Source organism: Eumetopias jubatus, unplaced genomic scaffold (genome assembly GCF_037043125.1).
Source record: "Eumetopias jubatus isolate StellerSeaLion01/CBP00866 unplaced genomic scaffold, mEumJub1_p1.0 scaffold_1, whole genome shotgun sequence".
Taxonomy (NCBI): Eukaryota; Metazoa; Chordata; class Mammalia; order Carnivora; family Otariidae; genus Eumetopias; species Eumetopias jubatus.
Window position 1 is genome coordinate 40163493 of NW_028274807.1, and position 13294 is coordinate 40176786.

Consider the following 13294-nt stretch of genomic DNA (forward strand, 5'->3'; position numbering starts at 1 on the left):
TATTATCCAGTGTGGCTACTGCAGCACAGCAACAATAATTCAAGGCATTCGATTCAAGCTGTTTTTTTGCATCTTGGCAGCTGTGCTTGACAAGGCAAGGACCCTTCAATCTTTATAATTCTGGTGGAAATAAAAGCAATGGAGCTCTCTATTCTTACCTTGCATAACTAAAGTCTAGACTGTGTGATTTTGACCCTTTCTGTTTTGAGAAAAATAGCTTGAATTTTAAATGCTCGAAGAACCATTTTCCCTCAAATTCATCTGCGGATCTTTCTTTCCTCTCTTTCCTGATTAAGTTCAGTTAGCCACCATTATTAGTCCTAAAACATATCAGAAGAGAGAAACTCATATTCTTCCCTTCATAGGCATAATCCTGGAAAGGGCTTTCAAATGAATGGGTTAAAGTTCTGACAAACTTCATTTTGGTCCTAAAGGTTACCAAGATTTAGCGAAAATCTATGCAAGTTTCCTTTCCTCTCCATATACTCTGTCACTAAAAGCATTTGTGTACTTTCATTAAATATCATTGCTACCTCAGAACCTGAGTGGAGAAAGTCTGTCAAGATTGTTGCACTTTCTAAAAAATATAGAAATGTTTCCACCATTGTAAAATTGTAGACAGACAGTAATTCTGCAGGGGCTAAAGAAGGTTACATTAAAACCAGTATCACATGTTGGAACATTAGATTTTTTGGAAAAACATCTTATTGAATATAAGATACAAATATGTAGAATTCACAGTGAAACAGTAGGGAAGTGTTTTCTGAATGAATAAATGTATGATTGTCTATAGCATACAAAAGTGGTATTGGACTCACAAAATGAAAATGAAAAGTAGAAGGAATGCTCCTGCCCTGGACACAAATTAATTGAGTGGAAGAAAAATTGACAAAATTAGAACTATACATAATTCCATGAGTATAATCATAATGGCTTGAGAATGAGCTGTTTGATCATTTTTATAGTTGCTTTCCAATGTAGTATTATATTTTATCTTCACATCCAGGCAGGAATGATTATCCCCATTTTACGGAAGAGTGATGTGATGCCCAGAGACTTAAATGGTTTGTCCTAAATGGTGAGACTGGCGGGGATGGGGGCGGGGGGGGCGGGACCTGGGGCACAAATCCACATTTCACCTTGGTCCATTCATCTCCCAGCTATAGAGTATGTTGCCCTTTGACCCTAAAGTATTGGAGAAAAAAACTACATCCTCCTCTGGATTCTTTTTTTAAGGTACATTTTATCATTTTCATTGTTAGGTTTAAAACAAAAATGAGTTGCAAAATTTACACTTAAAACTGAAAAGTGGGCGCCTGGGTGGCTCAGTTGGTTAAGCAACTGCCTTCAGCTCAGGTCATGATCCTGGAGTCCCTGGATTGAGTCCCGCATCAGGCTCCCTGCTCGGCAGGGAGTCTGCTTCTCCCTCTGACCCTCCCCCCTCTCATGTGCTCTCTCTCTCTCTCTCATTCTCTCTGTCTCAAAAAATAAATAAAATCTTTAAAAAAAACTGAAAAGTATTTTCTCTCATATTACTTTACAGATGCTTCCAATATACAAAAATGTGATTTTATTCTAATAACATTTTCCTCGTTATTGAAAACATGAATATGTAAAACTATTTAAAGAAAAAAAATAGAAGTCTCCATAATTCTGTCACAACATTCTCACAAGAATTGGGTATTATATCGTAGTTTTTAATAAACTTATTCTGAATTGATAGCCAAAATTACATATCTCAACTCTTGTTGATATTGGTGTATTTTTCCTTTGATTACTTATAAGGTTGAATATATCTTTTTTTATTTTTATGGTCATTTGAATTTCTTCTTTTTGAACTATCTATCAGTGCTTTTTTGATTTTACTATGGACATGTTTATGTTTTTCCAAAGCCTTGTTTGTTATATGCTGCAAATTTTCCCCTTTGTTGATTTATAACTTTGATCTTGTTCCATGGTAATTACTGATGACGCTTAAGTTTAAATTTTATGTGGTTCAACATTTCAATTTTTTACTTTACTTTAGTTTTAGTTTCATGAAACCAGAAGGAAGTTTACAACTTTCCATCCAAAGATCAGTTGGATATATGTTGATATTTTCCAATATTTATTATCTCATTTTCTGTTTAGCTCTTTGATCAACCTTTAAATCATTTTTATATATCATGTATGACCTTTTTTTCCAAAAGATTTACCCTATTGTCTTAATACCATATTTTGAAAAGTCATTCTGTCTTCACTAGTATGAAATATTAAATCTGTCATCTTCTAGATGCTTCTGTTTGCAGTGATCGGTTCTGTTTCATTGCTGCCTCTCGATTGTTGCAGTACCTGAACTACTTTTAGTTATTGTGAATTGTGCATTATTTTAGCAACTGTTTTTGGCAAGGGTTTTCTATCATTCTTCTCCAAAATTTTGTGTATTTTTCCTGTGTGTTCCCCCCTTAATGAGCATGGGCAATTTTTTGAGAGATCAAAAAAGTTAAGATTTAAAATAAGCATTTTGAGTACATTTAATGTGAAGGGACTGACTGGATTTCTCATGGAGGAATACAGTATCTCTCAATTTATTTAGGACTTATTTCATATTGTGAATAAAGTTTTATAATTGACTTCTCATGGGTTCTACACATTTCTTCTTTGGGTTTTTCCTAGGTATTTTATGTTATGGAATATTAATATCACACGATTATCTCTTATCACATCTTCTTGTGGTTACAGCTAGTTCATAGAAAAGTCACTTATTTTTATTCATTTACCTTTAATCTATTTAGTTTGCTAAATTCTTGTTAATATAAATAGATTTTTTTATTCTCTTGATTATTTAAAATAGACTATAATATATTCTGAATCCAAAAATTTTGTCCGTTTCATATTTTAAGCAAAAACAATAGTATATAATTATATTTATAAAGCTATGCCATTAGAATTACTAAATATCATTCTCAGTAGTACAAACCAAATAGTATACCATTGAATTCTAATGTTCTTCTTTAACTTAAAAGTTATTTTGAAGAAGCTATATGAGTGACAAAGTTTTAGGTTTTTATGTTTAAATATTTTCAGTTGATGCTTATTTTTATTATTACATTGTATCCAGAAAATGCGGCCAGCATGATTTCTATTTAAGATGCTTATGTAAAGTTTTCTTTTTGGTTTACATGTGTTTAATTTGTGTAAAATATCACTGCACACTTGAAAGAGTGAATTATGTGTTGTGTATGGCACTAAAATTTAGCATTATATTAATCACCTCTATACTCTTGTTTACTTTATATGATTAATCTGTTACTTATTTATAGAGATCCATTAAAGTTTCCATCTATAATTGTATTTGTCTATTTTCCAGTGGATAGCCAACTTATATTCTTTTGTATATTGTGGTGCTTGATTATTGGGCACTTAAAGATAGATGATTGTCTAGCTTTCCTATGTGAAATTTACTTTCTCGTTTTTTTTTCATTGAATTCATCTTGTTTAATAGAAGCCTTATTGTCCTTCTTTTCTTTAAGTTTGCCTCAAGTTTATTGGCCTGAATCATATTTGAATTTTTCTTACAAGCAAAATATTACTAGCTTTTATTTTTACCTAATCTGGATACTCGGTCTGGGTATTTTTCCCTTTTAATAAATGAGCTTTCCTTACATTTTTAATTAACTACTTTAAATATCACATTCCATTATACCTGGACCAAAAATTTTTCAGTGTTTTCTTCTTTTTTCTTTTGTCACTATCTTTTGATGTTGATGGATAATTTCTTGATTTGATTTTATTCTTTTTGATAGTATAGCCAAGTGGAGTTGATGTGTATTCTATTAGAAATTGATACAGGTCATTGTTTAAATTTCTTTCATTTCCAAGATTATGTAGCTTGATAGGAATTGAAGGGAACAAATCATTCGGTTATTTTCAGGACATTCAGTAGAGTTCTGTTGTGAAAAGATGCATTCCTACAGACAAGTGCTCAAACTACTTGATTCAATAGCTCTTGGCACAACTACACATGTAAGTTGCAATTTTAAAACGGGCAAGGTAGGGCTATGAATAAATAAGGGGGGGGAAGGAAATTGATGGGTTTTATTTTATAATAGTGGGAAATCTTTGAAGCATAAAGGACACGACAATAATGTTTCAAATGTCAACAGATGAAAACTCAGCTATGAAAGATATATAATAGTAAAGGAAAGAGATTAATGTTAAAATGATTTTTTAAATGTTTCTAAAGATTTTGGATGAAAATGTTTTGACTAGAGGTATTCCGGTAAATGTTTATCAACCAACAGGGGGAGGGAGAGCAAGAGCCCAGATTTGTAGAGTTTGCTGATCTTCATAGTGCAAACAATATAAATGCTCCTGAAATAATCAGTTCCAAACTACCAATGTGAAGTCACTGAACCCAGTTCAGTGGAAAGAAATGTGCCCAATGACTTTTAGCCAGTGGGAGCCAACTCCAACATACTTCTAGTATAATCTTAGTCACATTTTTTTTAAAACGATTACCAGGTTATGTAAGCTCTAACTGGTAAAAATAAAGGATTTTTTTTTTTACCTGGTTGTATGTACTTTCATGTTTAAAGTAATGAACAAGGCAGTGTGGTACAATCCAAAGTGATTGAGACCATTAGGATTAGAAGCTGATGGACTTCAATCCCAGCACCATCACTTGGTGTGTGATTTTAGCAAAATTACCTAATTTAGCTAAGCCTTGATATATTCATCTGTAAAATTCTGAATAATGAAAGCTATTTCACAGGCATCTTGTGATGACTAAAAGATACAATAAATAAGAAAGTAGCTGATATATAAATAGATAATAAAGAATTATTTTTTCTCTATCTTCTGTACTATTCATTTCCTTCTTCCTGTCCTTAACTCATTAGAAAGTAGAAAAAGGAGGTCAGAATTGATGCAATATAATTAGTAAGGAAATGGTCATAGGATCTCTAGCGTTGGCACACCTATGTAGCAATCTGAAAAAAATGGCTTTTAGGGGTGCCTGAGTGGTGCAGTCGGTTAACTGTCCAACTCTTTGTTTCTGCTTAGGTCATGATCTCAGGGTTGTGAGATTGAGCCGCATACTGGGCTCTGAGCTTGGTGGGGAGTGCTTGAGACTCTCTCCCCCGTCCCTCTGTTCCTCCCCCTGCCCTGCACGTGCGCATGCACGCTCTCCCTCTCTCTCTCAAATAAATAAATAAATCTTTTTAAAACGGCTTGTATATGGGAGGGAGAATTCATGAGAAATGCAGACACCACAGGAAGAATTCAAGAAAAATAACCTACATTTGTTTTCTTTTCCATCTTTGAAGTGTCAAAATAAAATAAGCACAAAACTTTGCAGAAGCTAGGGGGCAGTGGCACATGGATAGTCTTTATGACTCAATCTCATTGCTTATCATTTTGCAGCCTCTATGGTGAAGGAAAAGGAAGACGAAGAATGTGGAAAGGGTATTGAGTGGATCAACCTATGTATGGGATTTGCCACAAAAGTACAATACTGCAAAAGGTGGAAATAATATGTCTTGGGAATGCATGGAAGAAAATAACTTCTGGCTATAATAAACAGGAAAGACTTAAAAGCCTGATATTTAAGATGTTATTTGCAGGATTTTGATGAATAGAAATTGTCAGTTTTGGGGCATTTTCAGTGAATCAAACAAAAAGAATGAATTGACACAGAATTATAAGAGTTTTTTTTTAAAGATTTTATTTATTCATTCGAGGCACAGATGATAGAGAGAGAGCACAAGCAGGGGGAGAGACAGAGGGAGAAGCACACTCCCCGCTGAACCAGGAGACAGACGTGGGGCTTGATCCTAGGACCCTGGGATCATGACCCGAGCCAAAGGCAGATGCTTAACCATCTGAGCCACCTAGGTGCCCCAGAGATTTTTTTAATGAAAAAGTGAGTAACCTAATGTATTCCAAATGCAAATGAGGGTAGGATCAGGAGATCTACTACAAAAGTAGCTTGGTACCTAATCAACAAATGAGTCTATGTAAGATTTTCTGTTTAGTATATAATTAACATATTTGAAGATGCATGCACTATATTAGCTGCTTTATGTGTTTCTATTTCATTCCCAAATCAATACTAAAAAGAAAACAATCTCATTTTATGGAAAAGGAACCTACTGCCAATTATATATGGATGATCTAGGATTATACAACTTATCAGCAAAGAGACATTTGAAAGGTTTTAACCAGGGAGGTAACATGATGGGGGTACAAATTCCTACAGTTATTTGATGTGTGCTAATTAAAATTCTTAATTTCCTCTACACCAAATGTAAAATTAGAAGCTATTGATTACTAAGGCAGAGAAGCGTCATTCTTCATGTAGCTGATGATAATGTCTTAGTAGACTTCCTTAAGAAAGGAAGAGTGACCGCCCTGGCATTTTACTTCCTCCCTCTTTACAACATATCATTGAAGGTGCTTCTGCCCTTTCTGGTATATGAAGCCAAAGTTATCTAAGTAATTATTTCAGGATTATTATCCAAGTTTATTATTGAGGAATAAGTTAACCCATCTACTCTCCTTCAGTGATTAGTTTGGATTAATTTTTCAGTTTCATTTGCAGAGAACCACGCCTTAAGGAAATTTGAAACATGACAAGAGAATGTGATTAAGCAAAGAAGAACATGTGCAAATATACAATTCTAGTTAAGAGGAAGGACTTAGTTGAGTGCTAGGGAGATATCATTCTCTTGTAATTGTTCGTTCTTACTGAAATCACCAGTGCCCTCCAAATTGATAAATTCAAAAAACAATCTTCAACTTTCACCCTATCTTATCATTTGACAGTATTTGCTATAATTTACAGAAGTTACTTCTCTTTTTTTTAAACCACTTTATTGAGGTATAATTACCATATAAAAAGCAGTAAATATTTAAAGTATGTATACAACTCAGTATGTTTGACGATAAGTACACATCTGTGAAACCATCACCCCAATCTATGTCATAAACATATCCATCAATTCCAGAAGTTTTATCTTGCCCTCTTTATTATTTTTTGCTAATAGAGACACTTAACATAAGATATAGCCTCTTAGCAGGTTTTAAAGTATACAATACAGCATTATTAATATAGGTGCTATGCTGTTCAGTACATCTCTAGGACATATTCATCTCCCATAACTGAAATTTTGTACCCTTTGATTAATGCCTCCCCATTTACCCCTCCCCACTAGGCCCTGGCAATCACCATTCTACTCTTTGCTTTTATGAGTTTGACAGTTTTAGATTCCCCATATAAAAAGGATCATGTAGTAGTTACCCTTTTATGACTGGCTTTTTTCTCTTAAGATAATGTCTTACAGGTCTATACATGTTGTTGTGAATGACAGGGTTTCCTTCTTTTTAAGACTGAACAGTATTCCATTGTGTGTGTATTTATAAATGTTTGTATATATATGCATATATACATTTATATATCCAAAGGAATTAAAGGAAATAAAAGAATTAAAGTACTCTTCACAAAACCAAGATCAGGAAACAACCCAATGTCCATCAACAGAGAAATGAATAAAGAACATGAACAGAGGAATGAATAAAGAACGTGATTACATACACACACATATATTTGTATAAATGTAAAAATGTACATATGTATAAATGTATATATGTATGTATATGTGTGTAGATGTATATATGTGTATATATGTATATATATACAAATACATGTATTTGTATGTGTGTATATATAATATATATATATATAAAATCATGTTCTTTATTCATTCCTCTGTTGATTGGATTGTTTTGTGAACTTGGTTTTGTGAATAGTGCTGCAATGAACATGGGCATGCAGACATCTTTTCAAGATTATGATTTTAATTCCTTTGGATATATACCCAGAAATGAGATTGCTGGATTATATGGTAGCTCCATTTTTAATTTTTTAGGTATTTTTCATACAGTTTCCACAGTGGCAGCAACAGTTTAAATTCCCATGGTAGTGCACTAGGATTCCCTTTTCTCTACATCCTCAATAAATTTATCTCTTGTCTTATTGATAATAGCCATCCTAACAGATGTGAAGTGGTATAATTGTGGTTTTAATTTTCATTTCCCTGATGATTAGTAATGTTGAGCACTTTTTAATATACCTGTCAGCTCTTTGTCTGCCTTATTTGGAGAAACGTCTATTCAGTTCCTTTGCCCATTTTTTAGTCAGGTTTTTTGTTTGTTTTGCTTTGTTTATTTTTGCTTTTGAGTTATAGAAGTTCCCTATATATTTTGGATATAAACATTTTATCAGATAGATGACTTGCAAATATTTTCCCCCATTCCCTAGGTTGCCTTTTCATTCTCTTGATTGTTTTCTTTGCTATGAAAGCTTTTTAGTTTGGTATAGTCCCACTTACCTATTTTTTGCTTTTGTTGTTTGCACTTTTGGTGTCAAGTATTATCGCTAAGATCAATGTCAAAAAGCTTTTTCCTTATATTTTCTTCTAGAAGTTGTAATGTTTCCGGTATTATGTTAAGTCTTTAATCTAGTTTTAGCTAATTTCTGTGTATGGTATAAGATAGGGGCCCAATTTCACTCTTCTGTATGTGTATACTCAGTTTTCGCAACACCATTTATGGAAGAGACTGTATTTTCCCCATTGTGTATTCTTGGCACCTTTCTCAAAGATCAGTTGACAATATATATGTGGATTTTATTTCTGGGCTCTCTCTTCTGTTCCATTAGTCTGTATGTCTGTTTTTATGCCAGTACCATACTGTTTTGATTATTGTACCTTTGTGATATATTTTGAAATTAAGAAGTAATGATACCTCCATCTTTGTTCTTCTTGCTCAAAATTGCTTTGGCTAAACAGAACCTTTTGTGGTTCCATACGAATTTTTAGGATTGTTTTTCCTATTTCTCTGAAAAATGACTTTAGGATTTTGATAGGGATTGCACTGAATCTGTAGATTGCTTTGGGTGGTATGAACATTTTAATAATATTAACTCTTCCAATCCATAAACACAGAATGTCTTTGCAGTTATTTGTGTCTGTTTTTCTTTAATCAGTATTTTATAGTTTTCAGTGTATGTGTCCTCCACCTCCTTGAGAGAGAAAAAGAGAAAGAGAGCCTGAGTGGAGGGAGGGACAGAGGGAGAGAGAGAATCCTCAAGCACACTCCCTGCTGAGCTCAGAGCCTGATACAGGGCTCAGTCCCATGACCCTGAGATTATGATCTGAGCTGAAATCAAGAGCCAGCCACTTAACTGACTGAGCCACCCAGGCACCCCTAGTTAAGTTTATTTATAAATATTTTGTTCTTTTTGATTCTATTGTCAATGGGATTTTTGTAATTTCCTTTTCAGATAGCACATTGTTGGTATATAGAAACACATGTAATTTTTATATGCTGATTTTGTATCCTGCAACTTTGCTGAATTCATTTTTTAGTTCTAATGGTGTGTGTGTGTGTGTGTGTGTGTGTGTGTGTGTATAATCCTTAGGATTTTCTGCATATAAGATCATGTCATCTGCAAACAGAGATAATTTTACTTCTTCCTCTCTTCTTTGGATTCCTTTCATTTCTTTTTCTTCCCTGATTGTCCCAGCTAGGACTTCTAGTGCTATGTTGAATAGAAATGATGAGATCAGGCAACCTGGCCTTGCTCCAGATCTTGGAGGAAAAGCCTTCAGTTTTTCACTACTGAGTATAATGTTAGCTGTGGGTTTTTTCTATAAGACCTTTAGTGTGTTGAGGTAAGTTCCTTTTATACCCAATTTGTTGAGAGTTTTTATCATGAAAGTGTGTTGATTTTGTCAAATGCTTTTTCTGCCTCTGTTGAGATGATTATTTAATTTTTATCCTTCATTCTTCTAATATAGTATCACAATGATTCTTTGGCATGTGTTAAACCATCTTTGCATCCCAGGGATAAACCCCACTTGGTCCATGTGTATGATCCTTGTAACATACCACTGAATTTGGTTTGCTAATATTTTGTTGAAGAATTTTACATCTGTATTTATTAGAGAAATTGGGCTGTAGTTTTCTTTCCTTATGGTATTTTTATTGGGTTTTGATATCAGGGTGATGCTGGCCTCATAAAATGAGTTTGGAAGTGTTTCCTCTTCTATTTTTGGATGAGTTTAAGAAGGGTTGGTATTAATTTTTTTAATGTTTGGTAGTATTAACTTGTGAAGTCATGCAGTCCTGGACTTTTTCTTTGATAGGTTATCTTTAATTTCTGATTCAGTTTCCTTGTGTGTTACTCATCTGTTCATGCTATTTCTTATTGATTCAGTATTGTTCTATTGCATGTCTCTAGGAATTTATCCTTTTATTTTACATTTCCAATTCATTGGTATATAATTATTCATAGTAGTCTCTTATGATCTTTTTTTTATTTCTGGGGCATCACTTATAATGTCTCTTTTATTTTTAATTTTATTTATCTGAGTCTTCTCTCTTTTTTCTTGATTAGTCTAACTAAAGATTTGTCCATTTTTGTTGATCTTTTCAAAAAACCAACTCATTGATTTTTTTCTATTGTTTTTCTATTATTTATTTCATTTATTTCTACTCTAATCTTTATTATTTCTTTCTTTCTGCTAACTTTGGGCTTAGTTTGTTCTTCCTTTTTTAATTGCTTGAGGAGTAAAATTAGTTTGTTTAATTAAGATCTTCTTTTTTAATACGGACATTTATCACTACAAAATTCGCTCTTCATACTGCTTTGCTGTATTCCGTAAGTTTTGGTATGCTGTGTTTTATTTTCATTTGTCTCGAGATAATTCTAAGTTCCCTTTTGATTTCTTTTTTGACCCAGTGGTTGTTCAAGAGTGCATTGTTTAATTTCCATGCATTTGTGGGTTTTCTCCTTTTCCTTTTGTTATTGTAGTTTTATGCCATTGTGGTTGGAAAAGATACTCGAAATGATTTCAGTCTTCTTAAATTTGTTGAAATTTGTTTTGTTACCTAGTATGTAATCTGTCCTGGAGAATGTTCTACATGCACTTAAGAAGAAATGTGCATTCTGCTGTTGGGTGAAACATTCTGTATATGTCCGTTAGTTCCATTTATTCTAGTGTTGTTCAAATGATGTATTACCTTATTGATTGTCTCCATTATTGATAGTGGAGTACTGAAGTCTCCTACTATTATTGTATTGTATTATATTGTATATCTTTAATCAAATTTTTGTTATATTTTGTTATAGTTATTCTTAACATTTTTTAATTTCAGAAACCACCTCTTAAAGCTCTCTAGTTTCTAGAGCAATGCATTCCTGGTTTTCTGACTTTCAACTGTTCTTTCTATATTTTATATATTTTGTTAAATTGTTTAATTTTGGGGGGGTGGTACTTGGGAGGCAATAGGTTTGGCAAAAGCAAGGAGGTAGAAGAATGATAAAATCAGGTACCTTTTTTTTTTTTATTTGAGAGAGAGAGAATGAGAGATAGAGAGCATGAGAAGGAAGAGGGTCAGAGGGAGAAGCAGACTCCCTGCTGAGCAGGGAGCCTGATATGGGACTCGATCCCAGGACCCTGGGATTATGACCTGAGCCGAAGGCAGTCGCTTAACCAACTGAGCCACCCAGGCGCCCTAAAATCAGGTACCTTTAACCTGGTGTAAAGATTCTTCACATTCTGGCCTCTGTCTACATTTTCAACTTCATCTCTAAACCAGATTAACCTGCCATTCTGAATTTCCTAACAGAACCACTTAGCAATCACATCCTCAACAAAATCTTCGTAGAGTCTCTCTACAAATTGTTATTCAATTTACTGGCCTCTCACAGCTCTTATTTGTATGTATTTATAGTTGAACTTACTACATTTATGTGTAGATTATGTATAAAAATATCTCCCCCACCCTCACTATGCCGTGAGCTTCTGAAAGGCAAGGAATATGTCTTTAATTATGGTGTACCCAGTGACTACTAACTAAAATAAGGTTTAAAAAAATCAACAAATGCACATTTAATAAGCAAATGAAAGTTCAATGACTTAATACTCCCTGGGCCTCTTATTAATAGTATCATCTTGGTAAAGTCTGTAAACATCTTTGTGTCTCTGTTTTATTTACCACAAAAGAGCTAAAATAATTCTTAGCCTCCTTAAAATCTCAAAATTGTATCAAAATAAGAAAATGAATTACAGAAATATTTTATAAACAAAAGGTATTGTATGCATAAGTAGACCAACTTGAATGTTATGAGTCCATAGTTTTTCTGAAATTCCAAATAGCTACTCACATGCATGCAGGCACATGCACGCATACACACAAATGAAATTAAATGCTGCCAGATTTATCATCCTTACTAATTCCTACACTTCCCAATGTATAGAAAAAGTATCAGTTTTGCTAATTTGGTAGCCCTGCAACTGAATGCTATCAAAGAGGAGGCATTAACTTCATTCAGCATAGCTTTCTGAATTGTCTTGTGCTACATCATTACTGTTCTCTTAGTTTTTAAGTTCCTGAATATGAAAAGTGCATCTTTATATAATACATACCATTATATACAAATTGCCAATAAAAAATCATCTTTGATAGTGATAATGACTTTCCGAATGGTTATAAATAGGATTGGAAGTAATAAAAAAAAAAAACTGATGCTCAATAAGAAGAGTCAGGCAGTGGTCCTTATCATCCATCCCCATTACAAAATTTCTACACAGAACAGTATGCATTTTAGCTAGCAAAACATTCTTTCCAAGTCCTTGAAACTATACTAGTTGGGAGTGCTACACTTGTTGAACTGCTAAGAGCTCCAGCTTTTTATTATCGTTCCGTTCTGTATGAACTAAGCCATGCTTTTGGCATCCTGCAAACTGTTAAATTTTACAAATGAGATGCACAGCTGGAATGTGACTCGACCTCTGCTCCTGGCAATCTTTCAGATGCCTTAACTCCAAGTGACATAAAGGAAGCTTTAATCTAAAAAGTTAGAGAAGACAAAGGGTAAGATTACAAAGGTGTTTCAAAATGTATGTCAAATTTCTCATCATTCGCTGCTTTAGCAGATGCCATGTCGGTACTACTGCTCACACTGTTGCTGAAGCCATGCTATATAAAGCACAGCTCTGTCAAATCCAAGAGAGCTAGTAGAAAGATATTCTTTGTCAGACATGGAATTGACAAGTACATTTTCTGTGGAAACTGTCTGATAACCTTCAGCATGGCACTCTGCTTTTATAGGATCTCGAAGAGACACCATTATCAGGAAGGAAAACAAGAGTTCTTGGGATTTATTTTTGGTTGCTTTAAAGAATTATACAAATGCTGTGTAACTCTGGGAATTCTGCACATGTTTATTTGCTTCGTGTTTGAAGAG